Here is a 22,293-nt window from a genome sequence, read left to right as displayed (position 1 = left end):
CACACAGTATTTGCGCAGCGATTTTTCAAATGCATTTTTTGGGGAAAAAACACACTTTTTTAAATTTTAATGCACTAAAACACACTATATTGCCAAAATGTTTGATGAAATAAAAAAGATGATCTTAGGCCGAAGTACATGGATACCAAACATGACATGCTTTAAAATTGCGCACAAACGTGCAGTGGCAACAAAATAAATACATTTTTAAAAGCCTTTAAAAGCCTTTACAGGTTACCACTTTAGATTTACAGAGGAGGTCTACTGCTAAACTTACTGCCCTCGATCTGACCTTTGTGGTGATACCTCACATGCAATTGCTGTTTACATTTGACGCCAGACCAACGCTTGCGTTCGCCTTAGCGCGAGAGCAGGGGGGGGACAGGGGTGCTTTTTTTTTTTTTTTTTTTTTCTTTATTTTTTTTTGCTTTTTTATCTTATTTTTAAACTGTTCCTTTCATTTTTTTTTTTTTAAATCATTTTTATTGTTATCTCAGGGAATGTAAATATCCCCTATGATAGCAAAAGGTAGTGACAGGTACTCTTTTTTGAAAAAATTGGGGTCTATTAGACCCTAGATCTCTCCTCTGCCCTCAAAGCATCTGACCACACCAAGATCGGTGTGATAAAATGCTTCCCCGATTTCCCAATGGCGCTGTTTACATCTGGCGAAATCTAAGTCATAAAATGCTCGTAGCTTCCGGTTTCTTAGGCCATATAGATGTTTGGAGCCACTCTGGTCTCTGATCAGCTCTATGGTCAGCTGGCTGAATCACCGGCTGCATTCCCAGGTTCCCTGTTGAGACAGGAGAGCCAGAGAAAAACACGGAAGACGGTGGGGGGGGCATGCATTCCCTCCCACTGATTGTAAAAGCAGTCTAGAGGCTAATTAGCCGCTAGGATTGCTTTTACATGAAAGCCGACCGCTGGCTGAAAAGAATGATACCAAGATGATGCCTAAACCTGCAGGCATCATTCTGGTATAACCACTCAAAGTCGTGAATGGCGTACCTGAAGACAAAAAAATGGTTAACAATAAAGCACAGTAAACAGTAAAGTATAAAAAATTGCATACCTGAAAAGCAAACATGATAAAACATAATAACAATAAAACATTGCAGATTAGAATACAGTAAAAAAGAGCAGAACAATAGAGAGAGAATAGAGAGAGAGAGAACAATAAAACGACAACTATTTTTTTTATTTTATATTTTTTTTGTGTTTTTTTTTTTTTTTTTACACTGTTTTTGTAACTGTAACTTTTATAACGGTAACCGGTTCCAGGTTCGGGTCTCTCAAAATGCAATGGCATCTTGGGAGACCCTGTGAAAGTATGCCTAGTCTGTGCAATGCTGTACCCTACGCTAATACTCAACTAGTGTATGGTAGCGTTCAAAGCATTCACCAATGCAAAGACCAGGATTGTCAGGACAGGAGGGACAATAATAGCGGGTGTCACGCCTATGCAAGTTCTCCCCAATCAGGGGAGAGAGGGGGCAGGGCCAGGCCTGAATGGATACATGGAGCTCTGACTCGGCTTGGGTGACAACCTGTAACAAGCTGCTGGCTGAGGAGCACTCAAAGGAGGGAGGGACTAGAAGCAGCAAAGAGGGACCCGAGAAGAGGAGGATCTGGGCTGTTCTGTGCAAAACCAACTGCACAGATCAGGTCATTATAACATGTTTGTTATTTAAAAAAAAAAAAAAACAAGTCTTTATAATCAGTTTAATATTGCGTACTGTATCCTTGGCTTCCTGTCTTGCCATATACATTTCAAACTCATTTTTTGTAAAATTCTCAAAAAATTCTGAGAAAGTGCTATTGGTATCATTTGGAATTTTTGTACTATTTTCGTGAGTATTGCCAATTTTATCATATTTATCCTACCCATCCAGGAAAGCAGACGGATTGATATTTTCTTTATTTCTGATATGATCTCATTAAGCAGTGGGAAATAATTTGCTTGATACATTTTATCCAAGGAGGTTGTTAATTTTATTCCAAGATATTTTAGTTCTTTCTCCACCCAAGTAAATGGAAATTCCTTCTGCAATGCTATTGCCTCCTTCTCAGTTAAACTCTGGTTCAAAATTTCTGATTTTATTGGGTTAATTTTGAAATTTGATAATTCTCCTTAAATCCTCAATTCTTTCATTAGATTTGGGAGTGATAGTCTAGGCTTAGTTATATAAAATAAAACATCATCGGCATATGCCTCTATTTTGTAGACTATTCCTCCCACCCTCCCCCCCTCTACATCACCACTGGTCCAGATGGTCGCCAGTATAGGTTCTAGCGTCAATACATATAGAAGGGGCGACAACAGGCATCCTTGTCTTGTCTTGTTAAACATCTCAAAGGGCAATGAAATATCTCCATTTATTTTAACATGCGGTAGGATGATTATATAAGCGATGGATCCAATGAGTCATTTTGGGCCCCATTCCTAGGTTTCCAAATGTTTCCATTATGAATCCCCAGTCTACCCTGTCAAGTGCTTTCTCTGCATCTATGGACAGGATTAGATCTTGGGATTACCTACCACTATCTTTTATTGACAATAATAATAATAATGTTCTTATGCCATTGTCCTTACCTCCCCTACCTGGTATAAATCCTGTTTGGTCCTCATGGATCCAATCCGGCATCAGCTTTTTTAGCCTAGTTGCTAGCACTTTGGCATACAATTTTGTATCAGCATTTATTAACAATGCTATAGGTCTATAGCTTGAGCATAATGTAGCATCTTTTCCCTCTTTAGGTATTACTGTTTTAACCGCCCTTAATGACTCTTTCCTCATCTCCTCTCCCTCCTCTAAAACATTTAGATACAGGCATACCCCACTTTTAAGTACACAAAGGGGTTTATTTACTAATGCTGGAAAATGCAAAATCAGGCTCACTTCTGCATAGAAACCAATAAGCTTCCAGGCTTTATTACCAAAGCTTCACTGAACAAGCTGGGGTTAGAAGCTCATTGGTTTTTATGCAGAAGTGAGCCAAATTTTGCACTTTCTAGCTTTAGTAAATAAACCCAATTGTGTACTAAAAAGTGGGGTATGCCTGTATTCGCATAATTTCGGGTCAGTTGTTGCTTAAACTTTTTGTAATATTTAATAGTAAATCTATCCAGTCCTAGACTGCTGCTGTGTTATTTATTGCAGTTCTAATCTCATCTTGTGTTATAGGGTCTTCTAATGATTGTAATTTTTAATATTTTATATTCATAGCTTTGGTAGATTTGCTTTTTTTAGGCATTTATTCTCTCCTTTATTTTTTAGCGTCTTGTGTCTCCTTTTCTCTTACAGAGCAGAGTGCGCTATAATAACTTTGAAATACCCTAGCAATTTCTGTAGTTTCATATACCATCTCCCCTTTGCTATTTTTCATTTTTTTCTATGTAATTTGATGATTTTTTCCGATTTAGAATTTTTGCAAGATATTTTCCTGGTTTATTTCCCCATTTGTATTAAATGAAAGAAACTCATATAAGGGAAGACAAAAAATGACTGCACACCCCGAATGAAAATATCAGAAAAAAGAAATTGTCCCCCAATAAAAGAGATAGTTAAGGATGTATCAAAAAAAGTGTCATATTGAGACTCTTTATTTATAACAAAATATCAAAAATTCAGCTTTAGACATGAGACAGGACATGAACTGTGATACACAGATGATAAAAACAAACTCACTGACATAATAATATATAAAATTAATACATCATGATCAAACACCATAAAAGACTGGTATGTAAATCTTATTATTAATACTGACGCATTTCGACCCTCACGGGTCTTCTTCAGAGGATTTGATGAGCTTTAAAAATGTTAACATGTATTAAAATTCTCCATTTGTATGTGAAAAGGAGACGAGAGAGCCCGCCGCTCATGCGACACCTTGACCCCTCATGGGGGACAATTTCCTTTTTCTGATTTACCCATTTGTATTTCTCTTTTGCTACTTTATTGAAGGCTTTTCTAGTTTCCTGTTCCATCAGTTCTTTTAAGTGGTCCCTTTTTTATTATTAATTTTTGTTGTATTTCGTCCGGACTTTTTTTATGCTTCTATATTTTGGAGTTCTTTTATTGTCCTTTCTAGATCCCTTACTCTATCCCTCTTTTTTTTTGCTCCAATAGAGATCATTATTCCCCTAATATATGCCTTATGTGATTCCCATATTGTGGCCCTTGAGACCTCTGGGGACTGATTCAATAAGAAATATTGTTCTATTTCATCTCTTATTTTCTTTTCTACTTCTATATCTTGTATCAAATCTTCATTCAGTCTCAAATTATTTATCCTTTTTTGAGTCCCCACAGATCTCAACTCCACTGTTACAGGAGTGTGGTCTGAAAGTGATGTTATTTCTATTGATGATTTAAATATCCTCTCCAATAAGCAATGTTCCTCCATGACATAATCTAACTTTGTATACGTATTATGCACCGCAGAATGGAATGTATAGTCTCTTGCCTGCTGATGTTGGGCACGCCATACATCCAATAGCTGACAAAATATTGTATATAAATTAATTGAACATTAAAATAAAAAAAATAAAAATAAAAATGGATGGATGGATGGGTGAATGAGTGAGTGAGTGAATGGATAGATGGATGGATGGATGAGTAGATAGATAAGTGAATGGATGGATAGATGGATAACTCAGAAATCCTGCATTTTCTCCCTGTCAAAGTCTCTGTAAAAACCATATGACTTGTGCTAGCAGAGAAGAATGCAGGTGTCAGAATACAGGATGGATGGATAAACGATCTTGTTCTCCTCTGGTAACCTTCCCACACTATAGAAACCAGCTTGTTCTCTCCTTGCTGGCAACAGTGCAGGCAGACACAAGTCACTGTTTCTCAGTGCTGGGGCTGAGGAATGTGTACTCCATAGAAGGCTGTGTCCTCTCCTCTCTCTCCCCTTTCCCTCCAGCTGCCGACATCTCCTCTTCTCAGAAATCAAAGCAGGCAGGTTGGGGGAAGGGGGCGGGTACAGTATTTACCATTGGCTGAGGAGGCAGCAGAGAGATGGATATCCATCTGCCTCTGAAATTAGCCTATCCAGGGTCTAGCTAAAGATCATCGGCTTCTGCAGCCATAGCTGCTGTATCCTTTCACAAGAAAAAAGAGTCCTCAGCTTCCAGGCAGCATTAGAGAAGATGCAGGCAAGGAAAAAAAAACAAAACACTAACATCTGCAAATACTACCATGTGGATTTTGGAGGTGCTATGGTGGTGCTTAAAGAATTTTGCGGAGGCTTAAGCATCCCCAAGCACCCACCTGGTGCTGCCCCTGCAGGACGGCATACATTAATGTCAGGCAGGCGGTACCTAGAATAAAATATGGATATTGTACGTGTTGAAATACAAGGTATACATAGAGGCCTAACAAAAAAACGTACCCAATAGGGATGAGCCGAACACCCCCCGGTTCGGTTCGCACCAGAACCCGCGAACGGACCGAAAGTTCGCACGAACGTTAGAACCCCATTGACGTCTATGGGACTCGAACGTTCGAAATCAAAAGTGCTCATTTTAAAGGCTAATTTGCATGGTATTGTCCTAAAAAGGGTTTGGGGACCCGGGTCCTACCCCAGGGGACATGTATCAATGCAAAAAAAACTTTTAAAAACGGCCGTTTTTTCGGGAGCAGTGATTTTAATGATGCTTAAAGTAAAAAAAAAAAAGTGAAATATTCCTTTAAATATCGTACCTGGGGGGGTGTCTATAGTATGCCTGTAAAGTGACGCGTGTTTCCCATGTTTAGAACAGTCCCTGCACCAAATGTCATTTTTAAAGGAAAAAATCTCATTTAAAACTGCTTGCGGGTTTAATGTCATGTCGGGTCATGGCAATATGGATGAAAATCAGTGAGACAAACGGCATGGGTACCCCCCAGTCCATTACCAGTCCCTTTGGGTCTTGTATGGATATTAAGGGGAACCCCGCACCCAAATTAAAATAAGGAAAGGTGTGGGGCCACCAGGCCCTATATACTCTGAACAGCAGTATACAGGCGGTGCAAACAAGACAGGGACTGTAGGTTTGTTGTTAAGTAGAATCTGTTTGTAATTTTGAACATTTTTAACGTGTTTAGCTCCAGCCAAAAAATCTTTTCTAAGCTTTTTGGAAAACATAGGGAAGGGTTATCACCCCTGTGACATTTGTTTTGCTGTCTTTCCTCCTCTTCAGAAGATTTCACCTCACTTTTTTGTCCCAATGAAAAATGTTTTTTGAAAATTTGGGTTTTTTTGTGGAACAAGGATTGGAAAGCATCAGTGGAAAGGAGAACTTGTTTTCCCATATTAACTCTTACAGGAGAGAATTTCCCTTCCTAGGGGTAGATTTCATCTCACTTCCTGTTGTCTCCTTCCGTTTGCAAGTAGGAGTCGTTTGTAAGTTAGATGTTTGAAAGTAGGGTCCTGCCCTATATACTCAGCAGAAATTTGGGCCTTAGGTGTTGCTGTGGCCACAACACTGTAAGCCCTCACAGGGCCCTGCTGTGAAATATTAGATCAAGAATTGTAATTACATGCCCCTGTTGAACAGGAGCTGAAAAATTAGGCCTTAGGCACTGGTGCTGGTGCCACAACACTGCAACCCCTCACAGACACTCTAGTTGGAACGCAGGAACGAGCCCTGCTGCAAATTATTGCTTCAAAAATTGTAATTACACGCCCCTGTTAGACAGGGGCAGAAAAATTGGGCCTTAGGCACTGGTGCTGGTGCCACAACACTGCAACCCCTCACAGACACTCTAGTTGGAATGCAGGAACGAGCCCTGCTGCAAAGTATTACATCAAAAATTGTAATTACACGCCCCTGTTAAACAGGGGCTGAAAAATTGTGCCTTAGGCACTGGTGGTGGCGCCCAGAACCAAAAATGTTCTTACAAGCTATCAGCGTGATGATTGAGGAGGAAGAGGATAATTACTCAGGGATAGTCACTCAGCATCAGCATAGGCAGTCTTTGAAGGGATCTGAGATTTCAAAAAAAATTATTCGGTTACATCAGCATCAGGTGCTTGGTAGCTGGTGGTGATCCAAGACTCATTCATTTTTATGAAGGTCAGCCGATCGACCGAGTCGGTGGACAGACGCACCCTGTGATCGGTTACCACGCCTCCAGCAGCACTGAATGTGCGTTCCGAAAGAACGCTGGATGCAGGACAGGCCAGTAGCTCAATTGCATACTGTGCAAGCTCTGGCCAGTGATCCATCCTCAAGACCCAGTAACCCAGAGGATTTTCGGTGGGAAAGGTGTCCAAGTCTGATCTTGCCCCTAGGTATTCCTGCACCATGTAAAACAGACGCTGGCGATGGTTGCTGGAACCGATCATACCTTGGGGCTGCGGACCAAAAAATTGTCTGAACGCATCGGTCAGACGGCCACCTTCTCCACCGCTCCTTCTTTGACTGACCGAAGCCTCAGCAACACGTTGTCCAGAAACAGGAGTTTGTAACCTCCCAGTCTCTGGGAACGCGTTGCACAGACCTTTCTGCAAGGCCTCCCGAAGATGTTTCATCCTCTGCTCCCTCTGCGATGGCAAGATAAGGTCCGCAACCTTACCCTTGTAACGTGGATCAAGGAGGGTTGCCAGCCAGTATTGGTCCTTCTCCTTGATACCACGAATACGAGGATCCTTACGCAGGCTTTGCAGGATCAGGGAGGCCATGCAGCGTAGGTTTGCTGAGGCATTCGGTCCGGAGTCCTCTGGGTCACTAAGAACGACATGGTCCGCAGCCACCTCCTCCCAGCCACGTACAAGTCCATGTGTTTCTTGGGACTGATCCCTTAAAGACTGCTGCTGATGCTGAGTGCCAGGCTCCACCTCCATACTGACACAATCTTCCTCCTCCTCCTCTTCCTCCTCGTCCTCTTCCTGTGTGATCGGCGGGCACGCAGGAACACTGTCTGGATAAAGGGGGCCTTGAGAGCTAAGGAAGTCCTCCTCTTCCTGCCTCTGTTCTGCCTCAAGTGCCCTGTCCATTATTCCACGCAGCGTGTGCTCCAACAGGTGGACAAGGGGGACAGTGTCACTGATGCATGCACTGTCACTGCTCACCATCCTCGTGGCCTCCTCGAATGGTGACAGGACAGTGCATGCATCCCTGATCATGGCCCACTGGCGTGGGGAAAAAAAACCAAGCTCCCCTGACCCTGTCCTGGTGCCATAGTCGCACAGGTACTCATTGATGGCCCTCTGCTGCGTGTGCAGCCGCTGCAGCATGGCCAACGTTGAGTTCCACCTGGTGGGCATGTCACAGATTAGGCGGTTCTTGGGCAGGTTAAACTCCTTTTGGAGGTCCGTCAGCCGAGCACTGGCATTATATGACCGGCGGAAATGCACACAGACTTTCCTGGCCTGCCTCAGGACATCCTGTAAGCCCGGGTACCTGCCCAAGAACCGCTGCACCACCAAGTTAAGGACGTGAGCCAAACAGGGCACATGGGTCATTTGTCCCTGTCGGAGGGCAGAGAGGAGGTTGGTGCCATTGTCGCAAACCACCATTCCTGCCTTAAGTTGGCGTGGCGTCAACCACCTCTGAACCTGCCCCTGCAGAGCTGACAGAACCTCTGCCCCAGTGTGGCTCCTGTCCCCCAAGCACACCAGCTCAAGCACCGCATGGCATCTTTTGGCCTGCGTACTTGCGTAGCCCCTTGAACGCCTACGGAGCACCGCTGGTTCCGAGGAAGAGGCCATGGAGGAAGAAGAAGAGGAGGGGGTGGAGGAGAGAGGTGTGTCACAATCAGCATTTTGGAGGCGTGGTGGCGGAACAACCTCCAACACTACTGCACCTTGTCCTGCATCCTTCCCAGCTGCCAGCAGAGTCACCCAATGCGCCGTGAAACTTAGGTAACGTCCCTGTCCATGCCTGCTGGACCATGAGTCAGCGGTAATATGCACCTTACCGCTGACCGCCCTGTCCAGCGAGGCATGGACATTGCCTTCCACATGCCGGTAGAGAGCCGGAATCGCCTTCCGTGAGAAAAAGTGGCGTTTGGGTACCTGCCACTGAGGAACCGCACATTCCACAAACTCACGGAAGGGGGCAGAGTCTACCAACTGAAAAGGCAGCAGTTGAAGTGCTAGCAATTTTGCCAAGCTAGCATTCAACCGCTGGGCATGTGGATGGCTGGGAGCAAACTTCTTTCGGCGGTGCAGCAGCTGGGGCAGGGAAATTTGCCTGGTACAATCTGACGTCGGTGTACCAAAAGCAGATTGCCCACAAGTACTTGGCTGTGACACACCTAATTCTACACCTTCATTCCTCTCACTGCAGGTCTCAGAGAGGACTGAAGGTCTAGTGGGGTTGGAAATCTCAGCTGATGAGGAGCAAGGAGAGATCCTCTTTGTTCTTTGGTGTGGGTCTTTTAGATACGCTTGCCAACGAACTGCATGGCAGGTCAACATATGTCTGGTCAAGCATGTGGTACCCAAGCGGGAGATATTTTGGCCACGCGAGATACGCTTGAGACATATGTTGCAAATAGCAGCGGTGCGATCTGATGCACTCGTCTCAAAAAAGGCCCACACCAAAGAACTTTTTGAATAACGCGCAGAGACTGCAGCGCCCTGCACATGTGGAGCTTTGGGGTGTGATGCAGTCAATGTGCTGCCCTTAGGCTGGCCCCTGGAGGGCATCCTGCCTCGTTGGTGATGTGCTGCCGCCTCCTCCTCCTCCTCCTCCTCCTCCTCCTCCTCCTCCTCCTCCTCTCTCCTATCAGGCACCCACGTTGAGTCAGTGACCTCATCATCCCCTCCCTCCTCATCACTGGAGCAAACCTGGCAGTATGCTGCAGCAGGGGGAGCATGACTGCCAGATTGCTGTCCTTCTTGGGCACCCCCTCTGTCCGCGCTCATGTTACTGCCTTCATCGAGCTCAGTATCGTCATCAGAGCCTTCCAAACGCTGGGCATCCTCCTGGAGCATGTACCCAACACTGTGGTCAAACAGTTCGAGGGAATCCTCATGAGGACATGGTGGAGCTAGGGAAGGAGTCACTGATGACATTGAGCTGAGGGAAGAGGCCGCTGCTTTGCCAGACAAAGCACCCTGGGCATGGGTGAGAGAGGATGAGGAGGATGAGGACGGCTTGGTCATCCACTCGACCAAGTCTTCCGCATGTTGCGGCTCAACATGGCCAGCTGCCGAAAAAAAGGCCAAGCGTGTCCCATGGCCACGTGCTGATGAGGATGCACCGTCTCCACGACCAGCACTAGACACAGAGCCTGCTTGCCCTCTCTTATTGGCTTGTGACTGTCTGCCTCTCCTTCTTGGCCTTCCAGACATACTAATGGCCTGTAGCTGCACTAAGCTGGGATAGAACACCTGTAATTTTCTTCAAGTAGCTTTATATACTGTAACCAGACAAGCCTGCCTGTCAGTAGGAAGATAACAGGAACGGATCTAGCTGAACACTGTGAGCAGGACGCACTGTACTAAATGTAAATAGTCTAGCTGCCTGACCGTGGTACTAATAGGATCAAATAGAACACCTGTAATTTTCTTCAGGTAGCTTTATATACTGTAACCAGACAAGCCTGCCTGTCAGTAGGAAGATAACAGGAACGGATCTAGCTGAACACTGTGAGCAGGACGCACTGTACTAAATGTAAATAGTCTAGCTGCCTGACCGTGGTACTAATAGGATCAAATAGAACACCTGTAATTTTCTTCAGGTAGCTTTATATACTGTAACCAGACAAGCCTGCCTGTCAGTAGGAAGATAACAGGAACGGATCTAGCTGTACACTGTGAGCAGGACGCACTGTACTAAATGTAAATAGTCTAGCTGCCTGACCGTGGTACTAATAGGATCAAATAGAACACCTGTAATTTTCTTCAGGTAGCTTTATATACTGTAACCAGACAAGCCTGCCTGTCAGTAGGAAGATAACAGGAACGGATCTAGCTGAACACTGTGAGCAGGACACACTGTACTAAATGTAAATAGTCTAGCTGCCTGACCGTGGTACTAATAGGATCAAATAGAACACCTGTAATTTTCTTCAGGTAGCTTTATATACTGTAACCAGACAAGCCTGCCGGTCAGTAGGAATTTAACAGGAACGGATCTAGCTGAACACTGTGAGCAGGACGCACTGCACTAAATGTAAATAGCAGGAACGGATCTAGCTGAACACTGTGAGCAGGACGCACTGCACTAAATGTAAATAGTCTAGAAGATAACAGGAACGGATCTAGCTGAACACTGTGAGCAGGACGCACTGCATTAAATGTAAATAGTCTAGATAGAAGATAACAGGAACGGATCTAGCTAAACTGAATACAGTGTATATATATATATGCAACACCTGGGATGCATATATATACACAATACACTGTAAGTGCAGCTAACTGACTGACTGTTCTGCCTAATCTATCTAACTCAAATCAAATGACACTGTCTCTCTCTCTCTCTATCTCTCAGCACACCGCACACCGGAACACACACTACACAGGGCCGCCGTGCAGGCGGCCTTATATAGTGTGGGGTGTGTACTAAATGCCCTGAGCCGTAATTGGCCAAAGCCACCCTGGCTTTGGCCAATTACAGCTCTCTCTACTGACAGCGCTGTGATTGGCCAAGCATGCGGGTCATAGTGCATGCTTGGCCAATCATCAGCCAGCAATGCACTGCGATGCCGCAGTGAATTATGGGCCGTGACGCGCCACACGAATTTAGCGCGAACGGCCCATAACGTTCGCAATTCGGCGAACGATCGAACAGCCGATGTTCGAGTCGAACATGGGTTCGACTCGAACACGAAGCTCATCCCTAGTACCCAATAACAAGCAACTGGCATCAGTACAGCATAAAGTACAAAAAAGCAACATGCATATACAGGCAAGAGGTCTCAGGAAACGCAATCAAACAGAAATCCCTCTCAGGACCACAAGGATATCATTGTACAATCCCCGAAGAAGCTTAGGAGAGATCAAACCTTTATACATAGGTAGGGCTTTATTAATTAGGTCTATCCACAGTGGCAGATGGGGAAAGCCTGGCACCTTCTATTGTAAGGCTATGTTCATACTATTCCAACACGGAAGTTGCACGACTTCTGATCCAACTTTGCCCTGCGACTTCATGTCCGACTTCCATGCGACTTCAATGAACGGGATCTGACCTTTGAGTTTGGTACCAATCTTGAGGGGGGAACCTCACGCTCCGAAAAAAAAAATGGTGTGGACCCCCCCAAGACCATTCCAGACCCTTCGACTCTGGTATGGATTTTAAGGGGAACCCCCCACACCAAAATAAATAAAAATACCAGACCCTTATCTGAGCATGCAGCCCAGCTGCTCAGGAAAGGGGGGGATGTGCGAGAACCCTCCCGACCATATAAGGCCACATGCCTCAACATAGGGGGTGGGTGCTTTGGGGCAGGGGGCTCTGCGCCCCCCACCCAAAAGCACCTTGTCCCCATGTTGATGGGCAGAAGGGCCTCTTCTCGACAACCCTGGGCGGTGGTTGTAGGAGTCTGTGGGCTGGGGGCTTATCAAAATCTGGAAACCCCCCTTAACAAGGGGGCCCCAGCTCCCAGCACCCTTCCTATGTGAATGAGTATGGGGTACATCGTACTTCTACCCATTCACCAAAAAAGTGTCAAAAATAAATAAAAACAGTACACAGGTTTTTAACAAAGTCTTTTATTAAAAATAGTTCCGGTGATCTCCCTCCACTGCTGATGTGTTCTCCCTCTGCTGCCGATGTCTTCTTCCTCCGGTTCTTCACCCTCCTCCGTTCGCTGCCAATTTCACAAGACACAACTCCATCCAGTTCAACCAATAAACATTTTTAAAAATATCATTCAATCCCATATACACAATCCTTCACCCACAGTTGATCCAGAGGAAGGCGAAAAACCCCAGCAAAGCAGGATCCAATTTGCTACAGCAGGGGAAAAAATTCCTTCTTGATCCCCGAGAGGCAATGGGATATTCCCTGGATCAACTTTATCTATGACTGTTAGTACCCAGTTATATTATTTACATTTAGGAAAGAATACAGGCCTTTTTTAAAGCAATCTACTGAGCTGGCCAGAACCACCTCTGGAGAGAGTCTATTCCACATTTTCACAACTCTTATTTTGAAGAAATATTTCCGTATTTGGAGATGAAATATTTTTTTTCCTCTAGAGGTTAAAGAGTGCACCCTTGTCCTCTGTGATGACCCTAAAGTGAATACCTCAACACCAAGTTCACTATATGGACCACTTACAGTGGGGACGGAAAGTATTCAGACCCCCTTAAATTTTTCACTCTTTGTTATATTGCAGCCATTTGCTAAAATCATTTACAGTAAGTTCATTGTTTTTCCTCATTAATGTACACACAGCACCCCATATTGACAGAAAAACACAGAATTGTTGACGTTTTTGCAGATTTATTAAAAAAGAAAAATGGAAATATCACATGGTCCTAAGTATTCAGACCCTTTGCTCAGTATTTAGTAGAAGCACCCTTTTGATCTAATACAGCCATGAGTCTTTTTGGGAAAGATGCAACAAGTTTTTCACATGTGGATTTGGGGATCCTCTGCCATTCCTCCTTCCAGATCCTCTCCAGTTCTTTCAGGTTAGATGGTAAACGTTGGTGGACAGCCATTTTTAGGTCTCTCCAGAGATGCTCAATTGGGTTTAAGTCAGGGCTCTGGCTGGGCCATTCAAGAACAGTCACAGAGTTTTTGTGAAGCCACTCCTTCGTTATTTTAGCTGTGTGCTTAGGGTCTTGTTGGAAGGTAAACCTTCGGCCCAGTCTGAGGTCCTGAGCACTCTGGAGAAGGTTTTTGTCCAGGATATCCCTGTACTTGGCTGCATTCATCTTTCCCTCAATTGCAACCAGTCGTCCTGTCCCTGCAGCTGAAAAACACCCCCATAGCATGATGCTGCCACCACCATGCTTCACTGTTGGGACTGTATTGGACAGGTGATGAGCAGTGCCTGGTTTTCTCCACACATACCGCTTAGAATTAAGGCCAAAAAAGTTCTATCTTGGTCTCATCAGACCAAAGAATCTTATTTCTCACCATCTTGGAGTCCTTCGGGTGTTTTTTAGCAAACTCCATGCGGGCTTTCATGTGTCTTGCACTGAGGAGAGGCTTCCGTCGGGCCACTCTGCCATAAAGCCCCAACTGGTGGAGGGCTGCAGTGATGGTTGACTTTTTACAACTTTCTCCCATCTCCCAACTGCATCTCTGGAGCTCAGCCACAGTGATCTTTGGGTTCTTCTTTACCTCTCTCACAAGGCACTTCTCCCCTGATAGCTCAGTTGGGCCAGACAGACAGCTCTAGGAAGGGTTCTGGTCGTCCCAAACGTCTTCCATTTAAGGATTATGGAGGCCACTGTGCTCTTAGGAACCTTAAGTGCAGCAGAAATTTTTTGTAACCTTGTCCAGATCTGTGCCTTGCCACAATTCTGTCTCTGAGCTCTTCAGGCAGTTCCTTTGACCTCATGATTCTCATTTGCTCTGACATGCACTGTGAGCTGTAAGGTCTTATATAGACAGGTGTGTGGCTTTCCTAATCAAGTCCAATCAGTATAATCAAACACAGCTGGACACAAACGAAGATGTAGAACCATCTCAAGGATGATCAGAAGAAATGGACAGCATCTGAGTTAAATATATGAGTGTCACAGCAAAGGGTCTGAATACTTAGGACCATGTGATATTTCAGTTTTTCTTTTTTAATAAATCTGCAAAAATGTCAACAATTCTGTGTTTTTCTGTCAATATGGGGTGCTGTGTGTACATTAATGAGGAAAAACAATGATGCCTATTGAAGCAGCAGTGGCTCTGAGCGCATAGCCTTCTCTCAACCTCCCTGCAAGCCCTCCTCCCTGGACGATCCCTCCCCTGTATACCGAACCTGGAAGCGGACAGATGACCTGTGACGTCACGCACGCTCCACACCGGCCCCTAGTCTCTGCCTGGTGGCCACAGAAGGAGCTCCCGGCTGGTAATCCACCTTCTGCAGCCCAGCATCCCTGCAGCGTCACCACCACAGGATCAGAGGGAACACCGAGGACCACATACCTATACAGATGAGCCTTTTATATGTTTTTATCCTGTAAGTGTGTTTTTTTAGCTGGTGTCATTAAACATCATTTGTTAATACTACACTCAGTTGGCGCTTCCTTCTCTACCCCTCTCTCATCCATCACAGAGCCAGCTCTCTGAGGACAGCAGCCGCCTAGCCTACCAGCCTACTTTAACCATTACATTACCGGTTACCACTTAACCCTTGAACTTCCAGCCTGTCCCCTATGGACTAAGTTGCTCAGCCCTTTATATCTCCTGTTATATATGGACTTGTGTGTTTGAGCTTACAGTTACCAATATTCTGTTTGCTATGTGTACATTAATGAGGAAAAAAATTAACTGAAATGATTTTAGCAAATGGCTGCAATATAACAAGGAGTGAAAAATTTAAGGGGGTCTGAATACTTTCCATCCCCACTGTATGTATTTGTACATGTTGATCATATCCCCCCTTAATCTCCTCTCTTCAAGAGAGAATAAATTCAGTTCCTCTAATCTTTCCTCATAGCTGAGCTCCTCCATGCCTTTTATCAATTTGGTTGCCCTTTTCTGTACTTTCTCCAGTTCCCCGATATCCTTTTTGAGAACTGGTGCCCAAAACGGAACTGCATATTCCAGATGGGGTCTTACTAATGATATTTGTACAGGGGCAAAATGATATCTCTCACTCTGGAGTCCATATCTCTCTTAACACAAAAAAGGACTTTGCTCGCTTTGGAAACTGCAGCTTGGTATTGCATGCTATTATTAAGCTTATGATCTACCAAAACCCCCAGATCCCTCTCCACTATGGATTCCCCCAGTTGTACTCCCCCTAGTATGTATGATGCATGCATATTCTTAGACTCCAAGTGCATAACTTTACATTTATCAACATTAAACCTCATTTGCCAAATAGTTGCCCAATTAAACAGTGCATTGAGGTTGACTTGTAAGGGTGAGACATCCTATAAGGACGTTATTCCACTGCATAGCTTGGTGTCATCTGCAAACACTGAAATTGTACTTTTAATTCCAGACCCTATATCATTTATAAAGATGTTAAAAAGTAAGGGTCCCAACACTGAACCTTGGGGTACACCACTAATAACCTTGGACCATTCAGAGTAAGAATCATTAACCACTACTCTCTGAATTTGTTTTTTTAGCCAGTTTTCTATTCATTTACAAACTGAACTTTCCAAGCCTGTAGACTTTACCTTACACATTAACCGTGTATGGGGAACTGTGTCAAACGCTTTTGCAAAACCAAGTATACTGCGTCCATAGCCAACTCTTACATAGTTACATAGTGGGTGAGGTTGAAAAAAGACACAATCCATCAAGTCCAACCTATGTGTGTGATTTTATGTCAGTATTACATTGTATATCCCTGTATGTTGCGGTCGTTAAGGTGCTTATCTAATAGTTTTTTGAAACTATCAATGCTCGCCGCTGAGACCACCACCTGTGGAAGGGAATTCCACATCCTTGCCGCTCTTACAGTAAAGAACCCTCTATGTAGTTTAGGGTTAAACCTCTTTTCTTCTAATTTTAGTGAGTGGCCACGTGTCTTGTTAAACTCCCTTCTGCGATAAAGCTTTATTCCTATTGTGGGGTCACCAGTATGGTATTTGTGAATTGAAATCATATCCCCTCTCAAGCGTCTCTTCTCCAGAGAGAATAAGTTCAGTGCTCGCAACCTTTCTTCATAACTAATGTCCTCCAGACCCTTTATCAGCTTTGTTGCCCTTCTTTGTACTTGCTCCATTTCCAGTACATCCTTCTTGAGGACTGGTGCCCAGAACTGGACAGCATACTCCAGGTGCAGCCGGACCAGAGTCTTGTAGAGTGGGAGAATTATAACTTTATCCCTGGAATTAATTCCTTTTTTAATGCATGCCAATACTCTGTTGGCTTTGTTAGCGGCAGCTTGCCATTGCTGAGCCTATCATCTGCTAGGAGCCCCTGGTCCTTTTCCATCCTTGATTCCCCCAGGGGTTCTTCCCTTGTGTATAGATTGCATTAATATTTTTGCCACCCAAATGCATTATTTTACATTTTTCTACATTAAACCTCATCTGTCATGTAGTTGCCCACCCCAATAATTTGTTCAGATTTTCTTGCAAGGTTTCCACATCCTGCGGAGAAGTTATTACCCTTCTTAGCTTAGTATCGTTCGCAAATACAGAGATCAAACTGTTTACCCCATCCTCCAGGTCGTTTATGAACAAATTAAATAGAACCCTGTGGGACCCCACTACCCACCCCTGACCATTCTGAGTATTCCCTATTTATCATCACCCTCTGAACTCGCCCTTGTAGCCAGTTTTCAATCCATGTACTCACCCTATTGTCCATGCCAATGGACCTTATTATGGGGAACCGTGTCAAATGCTTTTGCAAAATCCAGATACACCACATCTACGGGCCTTCCTTTATCTAGATGGCTGATTACTGCTAATGATACTGTTTTCATGACTAAAATCTTGTATAATGTCCCTTATCATCCCCTCCAAGAGCTTGCATACGATTGATGTTAGGTTAACTGGTCTGTAATTCCCAGGGATGTATTCTGGGCACTTTTTAAATATCTGAGCTACTTTGGCTTTTCTCCAATTCGCTGGTACCATTCCAGTCAGTAGACTGTCTGTACAGTCTACTTAGGAACAGTGGTCTGGCAATTACTTGACTGAGTTCCCTAAGTACCCTTGGGTGCAAGCCATCTGGTCCCAGTGATTTATTAATGTTAAGTTTCCCAAGTCTAATTCTAATTCTGTCCTCTGTTAGCCATGAGGGTGCTTCCTTTGATGTGTCACGGGGATAAACACTGCAGTTTTGGTTACTGAAGCCCCCCGATTCACTCGTGAAGACTGAGGATAAGAGTACATTCAATACCTTCTCCATCTCCCCATCCTTTGTAACCAGATGTCCTTCCTCATTCTTTATGGAGCCAATATAATCTGTCCTCCCTTTTTTACTGTTTACATAATTAAAGAATTTCTTGGGATTTTATTTGATCTCCTCTGCTATGTGTCTTTCGTGTTCTATCTTAGCCACCCTAATTGCACCCTTACATTTCTTGTTGCATTCTTTATAAAGTTTGAACGATGATGATCCCTCAACCTTGTATTTTTTGAAGGCCTTCTCTTTTTTTAAATTTATTACCCAATGGAATGCACTGGCTATTGCCCTTATTTAATATGCTCTTAAAGCGAACCCATCTCTCCTCCGTGTTCTTTGTTCCTAAGATTTTATCCCAATTTATATCCTCTAGCAAGGTTCGTAGTTTAGGGAAGTTGGCTCTTTTGAAATTCAGTGTCTTTGTATTTCCCTTATGTTTCCTATTTGTGTGAATTATACTGAAGCCAATTGACCTGTGATCGCTGTTTCCTAAATTTCCCCATATTTCCACATCCATGATCAGGTCTGTATTGTTGGTAATCAGTAGATGTAGTAACTCTTTATTTATAGTTGGTGTGTCTACCATCTGACCCATGAAATTGTCCTGCAAGACATTTAGGAACTGGCGAGCCTTAGACGAATGCGTGGTTCCTTCAGCCCAGTCTATGCCTGGATAATTAAAATTCCCCATTATGATAACACTTCCCATCCTTGCTGCTAATCCAAATTGTGATAGGAGGTCCGCCTCCCCCTCCTCCCTCAGGTTAGGGGGCCTATAGCATACTCTCAGTATTATTTTCACCTTAACTTCATCCCTTTGGAGCTCTACCCATAAGGATTCCACTTCCTCCCTAGCTCCCTTAGTGATGTCATCTCTCACATTCACTTGTACATTATTCTTGATATACAGGCATACCCCTACCCCTTTTCTACCCTCTCTAGCCCTGCGATAAAGGGTATACACTTGAATGGTTGCCAGACAATCATGAGAGCTGTTGAACCAAGCCTCTGAAATTCCCACAAAATCCAAATCCTCCTCGTACAACAGTATCTCTAGTTCCCTCATCTTGTCCGCCAGGCTCCTGGCATTGGTGAACATTCCACGTAGTTTCGACCGGTCACATACTATCCTCTTATAGGGTGTTCCAAGATTGCAACTAGGACTTGTTACTATACTTACCTTGGGTTTATGTACTTTAGTCAACCTACCACTAATGCCTCCAATACTACCCTCTGGACCAGGGGTATCAAACTGATGGCCCTATAGCTGTTGCAAAACTACAAGTCCCATGAGGCATTGCAAGGCTGACAGTTACAAGCATGACTCCCTCAGGCAGAGGCATGATGGGACTTGTAGTTTTGCAACAGCTGGAGGGCCACCACTTTGAGACCCCTTCTCTGGACTATGTTCTGCACTGACTATCTCTACCTCTGGACCCTCCCCCCTCTAACTTTTTGGCCATCTTTACTCCCAGCAGATCTGCACCCTCCTCATTTAGGTGCAGTCCGTCCCTTCTATAGTACTGAGAAGTCGGCTCAGTCCTCCAGGAACCAAAACCTCTCCTTACTACATCAGCTCCTCAGCCACTTGTTTACTTCCCTAATCTTCCTCTGCCTTTCTGGTGTGGGTCGATGTACCGGTAGTATTCCTGAGAATACTACCGTGGAGGTCCTTTTCTTCAATTTAGCTCCTAGGTCCCTAAAATCATGCTTTAGGACACTCCATCTGCCTCTGATTTTGTCATTTGTGCCAATGTGCACCATGACAGCCGGGTCTTCCCCAGCCCCTCTCAGTAATCTGTCCACCAGGTCCGTGATGTACCGAACCCGAGCGCCCGGTAGACAGCATACAGTTCAGCCTTTCAGGTCTTTGTCCCAGATTACTCTCCCTGTCCTTCTAAGAGTAGAGTCCCCTACCACCAGAAACTGTCTATCCATTCCCTTCGCTTCCCCCCCACTCTCACCGGAGGAGTTCTTCCCCTGGCAGTTAGGAGAGTCCCTCAGCTCCAGCAGTGCTTGTCCCTGACTGGTTTCACCAATGTCACTCAATGGAGCGTACTTATTGGGATGCTCCAACCCAGGATCGGCCTCCCTGGCACTCCCCCCTCTATCGGACCTTCAGCTGACTTTTCCAGTCAAAAATCTGACGGATTTTAGATTTGAAACATGCTTCAAATCTTTCCGACGGACTCGAGTCGAAAAATCCGCTCGTCTGTATGCTAGTCCGACAGATGAAAACCAATGCTAGGGCAGCTATTGGCTACGGGCTATCAACTTCCTTATTTTAGTCCGGTCATACGTCATCACGTACAAATCCGTCGGACCTTGATGTGATCGTGTGTAGGCAAGTCCGTTCGTTCAAAAGTCCGTCGAAAGTCCGTCGAAAAGTCCATCGGACCAGTCCGGTCGAAAAGTCCACCCGTGTGTACACGGTATTAGAGTGATAATTCTCAAACAACTAGGTCTCAAGTTTAGAAGGTTGGAGCGAAACTTCCTGTAATCCAAATTGTGCAGATACTGCATGTCTGAGTTGCCAATGAAAGAAGAAATAAGTGCATGGGATGCCAAATTCTGCCCTCATAATGGAGATGGATTTAAATGCCTTGGTAGAAAATAGTTAATAGGCATATTTAAGCCCAAACCGTGCCCGATGCTGTACATCAGGGAATGTAAAGAGCTCTCCCAGATTTAGATTGTACTACAAGTGAGCATTGGTGGAGATATTCAGGGAGGTTCCATTAGTCCTTTGATTACAAATATGGAAAATGTTATAGGAAAGCCTCAGAATACCAGCACCCCCAGTAGGATAAGGTCAGTTCATGTAAAATAAATTAATCAGCGCCTCATAAGAGTGCATTAGGGCAGCTTGAGCGTCACCAAGGCATTGTGCAAATCTGGGAAAAAACACCCATGAATATGGATCACCTGGACTGTTAAATAGCATTGTAATTTGGGGAAAGCCAAACCTCCTCCTTGAACCGGCAGTCAGAGGTGTATTTAGGTTTTGTGCTGCCCTAGGCCTGACTAAACTTGTGCACCCCCTAATTTAAATACGACCCACCCTTTCCTGTCAATGCCATGCCCCTTCCTGTTTAAGACCCGCCCTGTCATCTCTAAACCACACCCTTTCCTCTTTAGGCTCCACCTTTTCTTCTTAGAGCTCCACCTCTTTCTCTCTGTGCATTAACCACCTCCCACCCAGCCACTGCACATAAACGGCCGGGTGGTCAATTCCTTGTTCTGAGTGGACGTTCAGGATTGTCCCTCAGAGCGAATGCTCGCAGCACGGCCACAAGGCACGCTGCGGCTTGATCCTGTGATCATTATGATCGCAGAATCCAGCTGAGCTGAATCGGGATATGGATGCTGTGATCGGCCCTCCCAAACACGTGACGGCTGTGTCCAATCGCAGCCGTCACAATGTAAAGAGAGATGCATGTCTCTGTGACAGTTCTCCTCACCGAGCTCAGTGCGGTGGGGGGGGGGGGGGGAATCTGCAGATCTGTGACAGCTCTCTGTGTGTGGATGATTTTACACAGAGAGCTGTTACAGATCGCCCCACAAACAGTACACCAAGCACCACTGTCACCCCTATCCCCATACACATGTCTGTGTCCCCATAAAACATCTGTCTGTCCCCCATCACTGCCAACACCAAATAAACACTGATTTAGGTTATTTTTACCAAAGAAATGTAGCAGCATCATTTTTGGTCAAAATTTATCAAAAGAAAATACATATTTGCAAAATTTTATAACAGAAACTAAGAAAAATGCTTTCTTTTTTTGAAAATGTTCAGTCTTTTTTTATTTGTAGCGTAAAAAATAAAAATCCCAGCGGTGATTAAATACCACCAAAAAAAAGCTCTATTTGTGTGAAAAAAACCATAAAAATTTTATTTGAGTACAGTGTTGCATAACCGCGCAATTGTCATTCAAAAAGTGACAGTGCTGAAAGCTAAAAATTGGTCTGGGAAGGAGGGGGGTGAAAGTGCCCAGTATTGAAGTGGTTAAAAGTGGGTACCAAGTGCAGCCTCATCAGTGCCCATCAAAGCAGCCTCGTCAGTGCCCATCAATGCAGCCTCGTCAGTGCCCATCAATGCAGCCTCGTCAGTGCCCATCAATGCAGCCTCATCAGTGCAGCCTCGTCAGTGCCTATCAATGCAGCCTCATCAGTGCCCAGCAATGCAGCCTCATCAGTGCCCATCAATGCAGCCTCGTCAGTGCCCATCAATGCAGCCTCGTCAGTGCCCATCAATGCAGCCTTATCAGTGCAGCCTCGTCAGTGCCCATCAATGCAGCCTCATCAGTGCAGCCTCGTCAGTGCCCATCAATGCAGCCTCATCAGTGCCCAGCAAT

This window comes from Aquarana catesbeiana, linkage group LG07 (assembly GCF_042186555.1).
Source record: "Aquarana catesbeiana isolate 2022-GZ linkage group LG07, ASM4218655v1, whole genome shotgun sequence".
NCBI classification, from domain to species: Eukaryota; Metazoa; Chordata; class Amphibia; order Anura; family Ranidae; genus Aquarana; species Aquarana catesbeiana.
This window is presented reverse-complemented; position numbering follows the sequence as displayed.